General features: G+C 36.8%; 1 protein-coding gene across 3 annotated transcripts in view; it reads right to left on the bottom strand.

Annotated features, from left to right (window-relative positions):
• The window catches only part of sik3 (SIK family kinase 3), a 244102-nt gene that overhangs the window by 203877 nt on the left and 24258 nt on the right, over positions 1-15967 (bottom strand). The window lies entirely within an intron of this gene.

Genomic DNA, 15967 nt, shown 5'->3' on the forward strand with positions numbered 1-15967 from the left:
AGAGTAGTGTATTCTTGAAGCTTTGCTGATATTGAACATAAAGAGACAATGCAGACAGCAGAAATTCAATATCCCATTTCCTCTACTTGCTTTATTCCTTTAAACAGCATCATTATTCTTGTTAGTTTCAGTATAGTTTTCAGACATTTACTAAAATATTTAGTTTACAAAAATCTAGGCATACTAACAATTTAACTTTTAAACTTTGCTATAATACCACTTGACAATGTAACTACAGCACAGAGTACCTTTAATGCAGAAAAAGATCCCAGAATGCTTCATAGGGGAAAATCATACACAAGCAAGAACCAAAGGAAAGAAAACACTATTCAGCACAGTTACTAGGAACCTAAGAGTTGGATTTTAAGAAAGGTCAATGAACCAAGAGGCAGAGGGGCTCAGGAAGGGAATTTTTGAGCACAAGATCTAAATGGCTGTCAAAAGTGGCTGTCAGTGCATAAAAGGGTGGAGTTGCAGGAAATCTTGGAGGAACATAAATGCAGTGCTAAAGGAGGTTTTGAAGGAAAGATGAGGCTATGAAAGGATTTGAAAACTTTAAATTGGAGAATTTGAAACCAATGTACGTCAGCAAGGACAAGGAGATACGAGAGCCTAGACAATATCACAATAGTCTAGTCTGAAGGAGATAAATGCACAAATGAAAATTTCAGTAGCACATGAACTGAGGTATAGGTGAAGATGTTAGATAAGGGAGGAGGGGAAGTAGGTAGTCTTTATGATGGAGAGGATAAATTATCAGAAGTTCATAACATAATTGAATAAGACACTAAGGTGTGAATAATATTGTTGACTTATAACAATGGCTGGGAAGGGAGTTCTGAATCTCTCAAAATCGTAATGAATTGTTGCTGGAACCAAAGATCATAGCTTCCATTTTCCCAAATTTAGATGGAGGAAACTGCAACTCAGGAATCTCAACCATAACATGTTTATATTGTGCCTTTAACATAGCATAACATAAAATGAGTTAATATAGTGTTTAATAGAAGCATTATCAAAGTTTAATACCAGGCCACATAAGAAATTAGGACAGATAACCAAAAGCTTACTCAAAGAGGTGAGCTTCAGCAGTGTCCTAAAGCAAGAAACACAGGTTTAGAGATGGTAGTACTTTATGAAATATTGGAGCTTCAAGTGTAGTTTATTGTCATGTGCACAAGTATGGACAGGTACGGGTACAATGAAAAACTTGCTTGCAGCAACATCATGGGAACACAGATTTAGACAACGCACAGAATATAAATTATACAAGATAATGAAGAGAAAGAAAGACTGTGCAAACCAAGACATCAGTGCAAAAAGAACTTGGGGAAATGATAGTCAAAGGGACATCTGCAAATGACAGATTAAATTCAGGGATGATCAACAAGTCAAAATTGGAGAAGTGCATGAATGGCAGGAAGAGTCTGAAGTCATCCAAGATTGACACAATCTTTATGTAAAAACATTGAACATTTATCAACCATACAAACCTTCTAGTTTTAGACTACGTGGCCTTCTGGTGTATACAAAATACTTGAAAATTCAATTTATTGAATCAATTATTTTTAATTATAACTAGATTCTTTATTCTCCACATTATAACTTAAATTGCTTTGAAGCAATTACGTCAAGCTCAAATCAGGACTGCCGTGCAAACAATGCCTTAGTTGCTAAGTGCTGCCAGTAACGTTATGTAGTGCGTAATGGACACATCATGTTCATTATCTGGTGTCTAGCCAGTTAACTTACAACAAGGGCAGAAACCATGGGGAAAGAGGGGAGGAAGTGCATCAGTGGTAACAACATGGTGTCATGACAACAACCTTTCCCTCAATGTCAGCAAAACAAAAGAGCTGGTCATTGATTTCAGGAAGTGGAGGTGGTACAACATGCTCCTGTCTACATCAATGGTGTTGAGTTGAGAGGATGGAGTACTTCAAGTTCTTAGGAGTGAACATCACCAATAGCCTATCCTAGTCCAACCACGTTGATGCCATAGCCAAGAAAGCTCACCAGCACCTCTATGTCCTCAGGAGGCTAAAGAAATTTGGCATATCCCTTTTGACCCTCACCAATTTTTATTGATGCACGAAAGAAAGCATCCTATCCAGATGCATCATGGCTCGGTATGGCAACTGCTCTGCCCGTGACCGCAAGAAACTGCAGAGAGTTGTGGATATAGCTCAGCACATTACAGAAACCAGCCTCCTCTCTGTGGACTCTGTCTACACTTCTCGCTGCCTTGGTAAAAGCAGTCAGCATAATCAAAGACCCCACCCACCCCAGACATTCTCTCTTCTCCCCCCTCCCATCAGGCAGAAGATACAAAAGCCTGAAAGCACGTACCACCTGGCTCAAGGACAGCTTCTATCCCACTGTTACAAGACTATTGAACAGTTCCCAAGTACGATATAATGGACTCTCGACCTTACAATCTACCTCATTGTGACTTTGCACCTTATTGTCTACCTGCACTGCACTGTCTCTATAACCATACACTTTATTCTACACTCTTATGGTTTTACCTTGTACTACCTCAATGCACTGTTGTAATGAATTGATCTGTATGAACGGTATGCAAGACAAGCTTTTCACTGTACCTCAGTACATGTGACAATAATAAACCAATTTACCAAATAGTTCGGGTGGAGTACAGAAGGTGAAGAGAAAAGAGAAAAACAGTCAGCATTTGCATTTTAATCACTATCTAATGATCTTGGCTACAAAATGCCATGTGCAGATGCTGGGCAAGAATAGAATCAGAGTTGACTATAACAACTCTGTGGATGAGTAAACAGCTAATATTCATTTTCCATGATGCAATACATTTGTTGAAGAATGCAAGAAAATTGGGAAATGAATGCAAAAATACTTAGCCAGATCATCAGACAAATAAATGAAAGATGGTATTACAAAAATAAAATAGATTTTTGTTCTTGCAATTGAAAGTATAAATAGATTTGATTTGTGATGATCTTTGGATCACATTCTTTAACCACACAATTCCTGAATAATGCAAGATACTCAAGTGTCAGGTGTACTCACAAAAAAAATGAGAAAATAAGCAAAAATTGAAGGATAATAGCTTAAATGAACATCACACAGGTTATGTAAATCTGGATGATTCTTGGGATTTGTAAGCTGCAACTTAAGTAGAAAAATGTGATATACAATCCTTTCCAGTTTTTACAAATCATTATCAGATATCATTATTTTCTGTTACTTTTAAGACAAAAAAAATTCTGGAATTATTAAATCACCAAACCAGGAAACATTCTCTCACCTGCTTAGCCCTACACATCTCAGGGTTAAAAATCTATCAGCAGCTCTCAGTAAGTGTGCAGAGATAACCTTGTGCACACTTGCCTGCAGCCGTCAACAACAGAAATAGGTTGTCATTCTGGTTGTTTCTCTCAGTAGACTTCAGTAAAGTAGGAGTGATTCACCTCTCTATCAAAACCTGCCAGCTCCAGGTAAAAATCTACACAAAATAAATCTAAGGACAAAGCAAATCTATCTATAGATAACATGCCGAACCCTGTTATGCAATGTAAAATCTACACTGTTTTGAAGTCGCATTCGTTCTGTAAAAATGAACTGCCTCAAATACGAGATGCACAACATATTGTGCATGTGCAGAATATATTCTGATTTCAAAATATTGAAAGAAAATGTTTGGGAAAAAAGTTAGCAATCTAAGAAGATCTGCCTCATTCAACACAGCTAAGCAGCAAATGTTAAAAATCTGAAAGAAAAGCAGAAAACGCCAAAACACACAGCAAGTCAGTTAGTTTCTATAGAGAAAAACAACGCAGCTGCTTCAAGCAATTTCCCTCTACAGAGCCAGATTTGGAGCATTTTTGGTTCTTCCCACTGTTGGTTTTATAAGGAATGTAATGGCACTGAGGAGCATACACAAAATAGATGATATTAATTTATATTCTAAGCTACACTATCACCCATTTAATTTAATTACCTCTGCCTATTCTTCTCTTCTCCCTTATCCATATTGACCCTCCCAGTAAATGCTTCAATAATTGAAAGACAGCATCTCCAACGATACAGCATGTATCATCCTTGCTCATGTCTTCAAGTCTGTAATATGCCAAACCCTCAAAAGCTAAATTGGCAGTCGCATGTACATTGAGAAAATTGTCAGGAAAAATAATAATAATCATGCATTTTGGAAATATTGGTGTAGTGTTGCATATTTATCCTCAAACAATTATCACATTTGAAAATATGAATGAAGATCGCCACATGCATCACAAGTGTTCACAATTCAGAGTTGGTTTAAGGTATTTTGCTTCTATGGTTCAAAAAAAACTTAGAAATCCTCTTAAATCCTACTTACATCTCATTACTGACAAGCCTCAACCTGCAAATTCCTTTTCTCCATCTACCCTTGGAAGAAGGTAAACAAAACGGGTCTTAGGTTGTAAAGAACAGTCACTATAATTGTAGCACTCATTTCTTGAATGAAGACCAGTTATTTCTGCTATAGGCTTTGCTTTGGATTAGCATGTGCAGTGGGAAGGAAAGAGATTATTTTGGTGCAGGGTCTCCAATACTTTTTTTTTTGTTTCAGATTTCCAGCATCTGTCTTGTTCTGATATTTTGAGGGGACTTTTTTTTGCAAAAGAACTAAAATCTTAAACGATGTCACTTTCTCATAATAGTGACTTACACGATTCAAAAAAGCTCCTGTAAGAAAAAGTGGAAAACACCTTGTGTACAATAAACATCCAAGAGCAGAAGAAGAAATCCAACAGAGCATGCTTAAATTATATATTTCAAGGAGCGGCAATTAACTAAACACCTGGAAAAAAAAACAACTGCTAATTTCCTTCATGATTTATTTAAAATGAGTCTATTCCTATGATTCCTGCTTTCTCAATGTATAACTCTTCTAATTTTCAATATATCCCTTGGTATTGTTTCAATGGGCTCTCCTTTTCAAAAGAAAAAAGGCACAAAAGTAAAATTTTCATTTCAGCCACACTATTAGATTATTTTTGCCACTGAAATGTTCCTTTGTAAACCTATTGATAAAAATGAGGCAGATTAGCAAGAGCAGCACATTAAACAAAAAAAATCTAGCATGTGGTTTACACGAGGACAACATGGAGAACTTTGTAGCAAGGAATTTTCTTTATATCTGTTCATATTCATTTACTTGTAAATTGAAATGTCTTTTCTCTCAAAAACAAAACCCACATTAAATAACATCATGTTTTCAGGTACTATATATAGATCTCTGTTTACTGCAATATGTCAGCAAAAAAATTGTCACCTTCAAGAATATATTTGTCCATTAAATATAGAAATATAGTATTTTGAATAGATGATTTTCCATATGAAAGCAATATGGTGATATCAAATGCAAGGTGATAACTCAATCCATAAAAATGGAAGTCAGCTTCTATTAGGAAATAGCCTGGTACTGCATTTGTAACTAATCAACAGACCAATTCCTCGTAGCATAATTTCAAAATGGTACTGAGTGACAACTTTTAATGAAGGAATTGTAATCTTTAGACGCATCAGTGCTCATGGTACAAATTGTCAAGAACACCAGTTCTGGGCAATGTCATTGCAAGCCCATAATGCTGAGCAGACATTTTTAGTTAAATTCAGTACTGCAAAGAATCAACTTCCAACATGGCCTATTTGTTCATAAACAAAAGAGGAGTTTCATCAACAATACACATGATTTACTGTTCATCTCATTTTCCCTGCAATTTATAGTCAGTGTCTATTTAACCACTTTGCAACAGAGGAAAACTTTCCAGTTTTCCCAAAAATGATGCCCTGTACTTTTAAGAAAATACAAAATTTAAATTTGTTGATACAGAGCAAATCCTAGAAAAGATTGTCTCCATCTTAAAAACTGTTAGATTTTAGAGAGTACAAACCATCGAAAGTGACAAATTTCCCACAGTAATGGTAACTACATATACATGAGTAATATGTTTCAACTAATCCTTTGCACTCCACTATCTGCAGTCAATTAAAACTCAGAATTTCCTTCCATTATTTTCAGTGCATTATGAAAAAAGGAAGCATACTACCAAAATGCATTATTCACAAAATCCATCTCTACATTTTTGGTATGTGGCCTTCTGTGGAAAAAGATGGAACTCTAATAAATTTGAAAGATTTGAGGGTTTTGAAAAAGCCACCGGAAAGGTGCAGATTTTTTTTAAATGGGGAAGTTATTTTCTGCATGCTAATTATCTATCTTTGGCCTCCTACTTAGCATTACTACTTCCTTTGCATACAACTGCAAAAGCAATTGAATTCTTGCACAATACATCCATGAGCAACTTCTAGAAGCTGTAGTTTTATGGCCACATTATTTCTCAAAGGAAAATAATTATTAAAACCAAATACAAAAAAATTTTTAATACTAACTTAGGAGTCTTCCTCTTTTCGTAAAAGAAACTTTTTTCCAGTATTTCTGATGAGCAGATATACTGACGATTTTAATCAAAGGATTTGCTCGAGAACATTAGCACCACATAAAGATGCAATGAAGAAGCTTTATTGAAATAAGTTGAATTAAATGTCACTAATTACCTTAAATTAATAACCATGACATTCCAGTATGGAATAATTGCATGTGAGTGCTAATATAAACTAATGAGGGTTAGCTCACATACCAGCTTCAACCTCACATCAAAGTCTATTTTACACCGCAAACCTGAAGTTAATGTGCACACTTCTAAGAAAACACTCAGATCATACTGGAGCTACTTCAGCAAAAGTGCAGCACCAAAATGCAGCATTTTGCAGTTCAGATTCAGAGCAGAGCAAGGACACAAATGAATGCTCCCAGAAAGGAAGGGATATAAATAAAAAAAGTCTTTAAAAAATCTGTGGATAACGCAAGAAGTTTTTTTAATTAGTTATATATTTAACTAAGAGGCAGGTGCATATGCATCACGGTATAATCATTCAGTCATCACAAAGCAAAAACATCACTGTACTGGCTATTTAAATCCACAAAATATAAATCAGATTTTGAAGAGCCACGATAAGTCAACTCTCCATTAGTAAACAGGGAAGCAATTCCCTTTCTATGGTGTGAATGCACAATGAAAATCTTCTGACTAGTATTTTAAGTTTAAATCTGTGTAACTTTATAAATAATTCTGGACTTTTCCAGAGCCACAAAGAAAAATTCATAATTCATCATTAGCCAGAGAAGGATCCTCAGTGCACAAATCCTCAGTAAAAAATATTTTGACTGGATTGTGAAAATGATGCATATTAATGCACACAACAATATAAATGTAAACTTAAAACAAAGATCCACCAGGGAGCATTGTATGAATAGAGGCAAATGCTCGTCTATCAGCTGGGGGAAATCTGCTGTCTGATGGAAACAAATGCAAGACTCAAAAAAAATATATACAGTGTCATCATGGAAGTATTTGCAACTGCAGGATTACATGTTCTGAATAAACACATATTACTTATGATATTAGAAGTTTTAACCTTATATGAAACTGTGTAATAGGGAATTTCCATGTCTACTGATAATGACCATCACATTTTCCTCATAACCAAAGCTTGGGTTTTTCCAGACAAATCACATTATTTGTAAAGCAAGACAGGAGAAGGAACAGCCATATGCAGAGATTAGGGAACATGTTTTATTTTTTTTTAAAATGTAGCATTGATATAGTTCAGACTTGCTGATAAACTTTGGTATTCAACAGGGTGATAGATGTCACTGCTTGTGAATGAAGTGTTTTTTTGGACAACCAGTACAATAATCTCTCAAGTCAGATACAGCACTGGAGGTACTTCAATGGTCTCAGTCTTGATTTTGTCCTCAGATCTCTGGACATTTATGGTTATCCAAAGGGAGAAAATTTGTATATTACTACTTAAAAGACATACAGGTTAGGAAGTTGTGGGCGTGCTATGTTGGCACTAGAAACATGGCAACACTTGCGGGCTGCCCCCAGAACACGCAACGCAAAAGATGCACTTCACTGTGTGTTTTGATGTACATGTGACTAATAAAGATATCTTATCTAAGGAAAGACGAGATATTGGAATTATTTCCACTGGAATTTTAAAAAAACTCAAATTATAAAAGGTTTTGCAATGGTGGATTGAGAAAGTTTATTGCTTTTGTTTTGTAAATCGGTGACATGGAGGCATTGATTCAAATTTGTCAAAGTATAAGAGAGGCTAGGGGATTCATTTCACTGAGCTACACTGCAACTAAGGAGCAGTATATAGAAATGAATCTTTTAAAAGAAAGCTGGATACATTTCTGAAGGAGAAAAAGCTACATGGCTATGGGAGAAATAGAGCCAGTAGGAACAGTATTAGACTGTCCTAACAAAACCACCACAGACAAAAAAGTCATTCTTCTTTATTCTAAAGTACAAAACATATTTAAGTTGCAAGGTTAACACAGCAAAACATTCCAAGGTGTTTCACAGGAGCATTATCAAAGTCTGACGCTCAAGCACACATGCAGTTTTACACCACAAGGCTCCTACATCTAAAATTAACATGTTTGCTGGAGTACTGGAACTTCCACCAATTTAGACCAATCAATAATAATTTCCATCCCATCAGTTCCTAGACATTTGTAATTATTCTATGAAAAATATATGTGATATGGCACTAAGGTTATACTTCCTTCATGAAACATTCTCAGTGTTGCTTTTGTCAACCTTGTAAGTATAATGAAAAGTGCAGTGTGATAGATTCATAAATCACTACAGGTTATAAAGATTTTGCTAACTGAGAGTATTTGATTTAAAAAAAATAGATTCACTTTGTGTTTGAAGCATTTTCAGTACCAGTAGAATGTTGGTGCAAACATACCTTTGCATTGATGCTGTTGCCTTAAAAATACCAGACTAATTTCAATTTCTTTTTACCTGAAGAGTGCACGTCAGCAATAACAGAACACATTCATGTGTTTAGAAGTTTCATTTTGTATCAAGTCAGCTCCCTATTTTACCCACAGAGAGCCATAAAGTTACACAGCATGGAAGCAGGCCCATCAGCCTCAGTCCATCAAGCACCCATTTACTGCACTAATCCCATTTTAATCTGTGTCTTTAGGACGTGGAAGGAAAACTGCAGCACCCAGGGGAACCCATTGCAGTTCACAGGAAGACTGTGCAAACAACTCACTGAAAGCACTGGAGTTCAGGTCAACACCCAGGTTCCTGGAGCTGCAAAGGTAACAGTTTCCACGAGCTGTAGCCACTGTGGTATTGGTATTGGTTTATTATTGTCACTTGTATCGAGGTTACCAGTGAACGATGTCTACAAACCGACGTACAGGTCAATTCATTACACAGTGACCGTTACATTGAGTCAGTACAGAGTGCATTGATGGTAGTACAGGTAAAAACAGTAACAGTACAGAGTAAAGTGTCACAGCTACAGAGAAAGTGCAGTGCAATAAGGTACGAGGTCACAACAAGGTAGATCATGAGGTCATAGTCATCTCATCGTATGGGGAACTGTCAATAGTCTCATCACAGTGGGATAGAAGTCTGGTGGTACGTGCCTTCAGGCTCCTGTATCTTCTACCCGATGGAAGAGGAGAGACAGAGAGAATGTCCCGGGTGGGTGGAGGTCTTTGATTATGCTGGCTACTTCAGCAAGACAATGAGAGGTAAAGACAGAGTCCAAGGAGGGGAGGCTGGTGTCTGTAATGCGCTGGGCTGTGTCCACAACCCAATTTTGTCACCATGTAGTTTTAAAAAAAAAGACAGGCACCAGTCCAAGTCACCTTCTCGGGATTCTCAAAAGAGTGATATAGTGGCACAGCCAATAGAACCACTGCCTCACAACACCACAGACCCAGGTTCAATCCTGACCTGTAGTGAGTTTGTACATTCTACCTATGAGTGGATTTCCTCAGTGCACTTCCATTTCTTCCCACATTCCAAAGACGTGAGGCTTGGTAGCTTAATTGGCCACTGTAAGTTGCCCTTTGCGTGCAGATGAATGATAGAATTTGGAAGAAATTGATGAATACATGTAGAGAATAAAAATCGGATTAATGTCAGCTTTGGTGCAAATGGGGTGATTGATGGTCAGCACTGATTTAATGGGCTGAAGGGCCTGTTTCTGTGCTGTATGTCTCCTTGACTTTATATCTCTATGATTTTTAAGAGTACAGCTTAACTCATTTTGTGCGTCTTTCAGGACAAAAAATGCATTTGACCATGTGAAGGTCAAAGCACTTCTTGAACAACAAGTACCTCACAATCACCAACAGTTTCAAACATTAACATTAATTTATAAAGTTTAACCGTCTTATATTTTTACAACTGCAGTGTGATGCAATTCTTCAGTCACATTAAAACTAACATTGCAAGCTCAGTCTCTTTTTAATTAAATTGAAAGAGGAGACATATTTGCAATAATTCATTTCCAATAAGATTTTCTAATTCTCTCCTCATTCCAATATTTAAAATGTTCCTGATTGGAAAGTAATGCTTTTCTACATCAAAAATTCAAGAAATTATTGCATCTCCCATATGCAAATGAACACAAACCAAACATCTAATTTTAAATAAACATCAAAAACTATGTTAAAATGCTGCTTTACACCTTCTGGTTAAACCACACAAGATGCACCACAAAACTGTTACTGGTTTCCAATACAATACTTATCTTAAAAGTCTGGCCACACCATCCTCCTCAAATGCCACTCTTCTGTTTTCCAGTTCAACTAGCCTCACTTCCATCTGTCCAATTGTGACTATCTACAGCAAGGTCTTTTTTAGCTCTTCATTGGATTCAAGGCAACAAGAGATGAATCCTATGAACAAGTTTAGATCAGACAGCTTAGCAAGGAGAAACTAAAGAAACACCCGAGTATTGGGTTAGTATAATGGAGATGGTGGCAAATTCTTTCATACAAGTAAGTTGATTCAACAAATCTCTGATCTTTAAGGGTGAGCACTAAAATATATTTTGCTGCTAAGGACAAAAGATTTTCTTAAATTGAGCAAAAAAATGAAAAATTGTAGCTCACTTTGTCATTCCATTTATGTCAATTGAAGAATTACTGTTGCAATGTGTAAAAGAGTTGAAAGTTAACAGATCATAAAACCACATCTTTCTAAACATTACTTCCAAAAGAACAAATCTGCATACAGGACTCAGAAGTCATTCTAACCGCAACACAGCCAATAATGCGTTATTTCACGTCCTCCAAAAGAAATAAACTGGGTTAGGGAGGGCTGGAAGTCAACTCCTCTCAACTAAAACTAGCTATGGTATATTCAAATACTATACTTCACATCCACTGCAGCTCTTTTTCCATATGCCTAGCTGTCATGGGGGTCTGAAAAACAAGTTTTGATTTTAACTCCTCCACCTGTGAAATAAAACAGCAAATGATGCAACAACTTCAGATGGGTGGCAGATGTCTGATTAAATACAAAGGTTTGCTGTCCAAAGTGCAGCAGTTTTCAGTTAGCTATCCAGAGACAACACAACTGCCTCAAACATTGATAATGAGCTGAATAACGTGTTGTATTTGTACTGAAGTTGCATACTCAATTTGATGCAAAATTTCTAGTCCAAATGTCTGAGCTGCTGAGGTGCAGGGACATATCTAACTAATGGCAAATGCCTTTAGATACTATGCTTCAGCAAAAATCTGGCCCAATGTTTTTAAAGTGGACTTTTACAAATCAATTACTGGATTCATTATGCAAACAAATGTAAGTTGTATGAATCCAGTAATTCACTTATTATATTAATAAAAACACAATGACATTCCTTTCTATATAAACTAATCTAATCCTTCTCTCCTACAAATCCACTACCAGCTTTATTGAATTCACCAGAAGACAAATGCACTCAGTGCTATAAAAGACGTAGAATGTAACAACTCAGTTTTAGGTTCAAAGTCATTTTAATATTATGCAGAGGAATAGGCCTTTGTCCTATGATTGTCTGTGCCAACCATAATGCCAAATTAAACCAATCCCATCTGCCTGCACACGATTCATATCCCTCCATTCCCTGCATGTTCATGTGTATGTTTAAATGCCTGTTAAACATTACTATCATCTCTGCTTCCACCAGCTGCTTCTGGCAGTGTGTTCCAGGCACCTACCACTCTGTGTAAAACAAAAACCTTCCCTCACACATATCCTTTAAACTTTGCCCCTCTCACATTAAAGCTATGCCCTCTAGTATTTGACATTTCCACCCTGAGCTAAAGGCTACCCTATCTATGCCTCTCATTCTAAAATTATAACTTGGGTGGTTGTTCTATCAGTTCACCCCTCAACCTCCAGAGATAACCACCCAAGTTCGTCCAAACTCTCCTTGTAGCTAATACTCTCTAATCCAGGCAACATCCTGGTGAACCTCTTCTGCACTTTCTCCAAAGCCTCCTACAATACAGCAACCAGAACTGCACACAATATTCCAAATGTGACCTAACAAAGTTTTATATAGCTGCAACATGACTTCTTGACTTTTATACTCAATGCCCTAACCAATGAAGGCAAGCATGCCATACACTTTCTTTAGCCCATATCAACTCGTGTTGCCACTTTCAGAGAGCTATGGATTTACATCCCAAGATCGCTCTGTACATCAATGCTGTTAAGGGTCCTGCCATTTACTGCATAATTTCCCCTTACATTTGACCCCCCAAAGTGCAATACCCAAAGTCCAGATTAAAGTCTATCCGCCATTTCTCAGCCCACATCTTCAACTGCTCTATATCTTGCTGTATCCTTTGACAACCTTCTTCATAATCCACAACCCCATCAATTTTTGTGCCATCTGCAAACTCAATAATCAGCTCATCTAGATGTTTATCCAAATAATTTATATACATCACAAACAACAGAGACCCCAGCACTGATGCCTGCAGAACTCCACGGATTATAGACCTCCAGTCAGAGAAATACCCCTCCACCGCTACCCTCCATCTTCTATGGCCAAGCCAATTTTGAATCCAATCTACCAAGTCACCATTGATCCCAGGTGGCTAAATTTTCTGGATCAGCCTACCATGAGGGACCTTGCCAAATGCCTTACTAAAGTCCATGTAGCCAACATTCACTGCCCAATTCTCAATCTTCATCACCTCCTCAAAATCTCAATTACTCATGAGACATGACCTGCCCCTCACTAAGTCATGCTGACTGTCCCTAATAAATTCCATGCTGTTCCAAATGCGAGTAAATCCTATCCCTAACAACCCTCTCCAATAGCTTCCATGTTCTTAATATAAAGCTCACTGGCCTATAATTTGATGAATTATCCTTTCTTCAACAAAGGAACAACATTGGCTACTCTCCAGTCCTCTTGGGACCTTGCCTGTGCCTACAGAGGGTACAAAGATCTCTGTCAAGGCCCCAGCAATATCCTCTTTTGCTCTCACAATAACTATCAGATAGATCCCATCAGGCCCTGGGAACTTATCCACCTTAATATTCTTCAAGAGACCACCTCCTTCTTGATATCAACTTGGCTGGAATATTAGCATTCTCTACACTGATCTCACTACCATCCGTGTCCTTTTCCTTGGCGAATACCTTAGCAAAGTATTCATTTTGTTAACTTACCCACAACCTCCAACTCCAGGCACAAATTCCCTCCTTAATCCTACTTGCCAAAGACATTTTATGGCCCCTTTAGGCCATCCTAATTCCCTGTTTAAGTTCTTTCTTGCTTTCTTTATATTCCTTAAGGGCCCTGTCTAATTTCAGCTTCCTAAACCTTACATATGCGTCCTTTTTCATTTTGACTAAGTTTGCAACATCTCATCATCCAAGGTTCCTGAACCTTGCCATCCTTGTCTCTATTCCTCACTAGAACATGCCAGTCCTGAATTCTGACCCACGAACACTACCTTGTCATTCCTTTTTTTTAAATGCAGTATTTATTTAGTTTTGTAATTTATAGTAATTTTATGTCTTTGCAGTATACTGCTGCTGCAAAACAACAAATTTCACGTCATCTAAGTCACTGATAATAAATCTAATTCTGATCTTTAAAAGACTCCCACAGGTCAGATGTAGATTTATCCAATAACAGCTGCCCCAATCTATTTTCCCCAATTCCTGCCTAATAACATCGCAATTTGCCTTCCCCCAATTTAGCACCTTCCCCCAAAATCCAGAATTATCCTGATGCATGTTGATTACAATTTAAATCCAAACATTGCTGCATTCAAGAACCAGAGGTATTAATGTGATTTCCTACATACTGAGTTACAAAATTTCATAGCTTTCACTAAAACCTGGATTCTCTTCAACAGAAAGGGAGACAGAGTACAATTAATAAAGGAAATTCAATAAATAGTTTGCTTTGTTGAAGCAAAGGGTTTAGGGTGCTGTCTGATAAATTTATAAAAATAATAGACTTTAAGTCAGAAATTTCAGCCAGTCACAAATTAGTTTACTAAGCACTTTGTATGAATCTTTCTACAGGAAGTTTTGTCAAAATTCACTGTAAAAATAAAGTGTGTTTTTTTCACGATTTGAGTTTCAGCAATTATCTCCTCTACATTTTGTTTTTAAGTTGGGACATGATATTATTGTATAATGACAAATCTGTCTCATTCAGGATGCACAGGGATTCACAAATGATGTTTTGGAATTGATTAAATCTTACTTGAAATGGGCAAGTAACAGTGAAGATACATATGCACTTCTTATTTAAAAATCAAAGCAACATGATTTACTCAGTTGAACAATAATGTCCTCCCCTGTTTCACTTTACATACGAGTCATCCAATAGAAGCAAAGAATAGTTTTCCTATTTCATCTTGTAGCAATCAGTTTTAATAACTAGCTATCATTATTAGGAATGACAGATATAACTTTCAAGCAATAAAGATTATAACAACATGCCTCAACTTCCAAAAAAAAACACTAATATAAACTTCAAAGTTACTCCATGTCAGCAGCTGAACCATACTGAACAGGAAGTTGTCAAGTTCTATGGCGTAACTGTGCTGAGATAACTGATTTTGGGCAGGATGATGGTAGCATGCCACAAATGCATTAACAATCTTGGGACAAGGAGGGGAAAATGAGTCAGGGTTTCTACTCCTGATCTTTATCTTGTGACCTCAATTAGAATCATACATACAATTTAATCAAGACAACTATGCTCAGCTGTGATGCCTCAAGGCTGCCAACATTGCCTGCACTCAGGCTTAAATAATGGCCATTTGTGTGAGGCATACCTCAGCGAACAGCCAATACCTTCAGGAAAGGGTAAGAGGCAACACTTAGACAAGAGAAAAACAGTTCATATGACACACAATGCCGCATATTGTTTTCCTTTTTCTACAATAATAGATGAGGTCATTCTACTTCACTATATAGGATGCATAACAATATCAAATAACTTGCAAACATACATTGTAATTTGCTACATTGAGGAAATCTTTCCACTAAGATGGAACTACTTAACCTGGCCACATAGTTCTCTAAGACTAAGATCACACACATTCTGAGCTTAAAAGAGATCCATTGAACATCATCAAACTCAAGTTTAAGCACTGTCTCTTGTTTTAGGCTTCACCTGTAGGAAAGATATAAAAGTTTCAATGTACATTCATTAAAATCTTACCAGAAATTAGGGTCACTGTAATCAAAGATAAGAAATTTCAGCGTTTACCTCCTGAAGAATCAAACAATGAAGTGAATAATTAATGTTACTATCAATGCAACTATTAATGTTTCAAAGTTCTTTCCAATATTATTAGTCCTTAACTGTATGTATCTACCCAAAAAATAAATCTTGATACAATTCCTAGCCATTCCACTTTTTAAAAATGTGTCACCAACAATGCTATTTACAACTCTGTGCACATTTCTGGGCATCTTGACCTCACAATCTACCGCATTTTGACCTTGCACCTTATTGTCTGCCTGCACTGCACTTTCTCTGTAACTGTAACACTATTCTGCATTCTGTTATTGCTTTA

This window comes from Pristis pectinata, chromosome 27 (assembly GCF_009764475.1).
Source record: "Pristis pectinata isolate sPriPec2 chromosome 27, sPriPec2.1.pri, whole genome shotgun sequence".
Classification (NCBI taxonomy): domain Eukaryota; kingdom Metazoa; phylum Chordata; class Chondrichthyes; order Rhinopristiformes; family Pristidae; genus Pristis; species Pristis pectinata.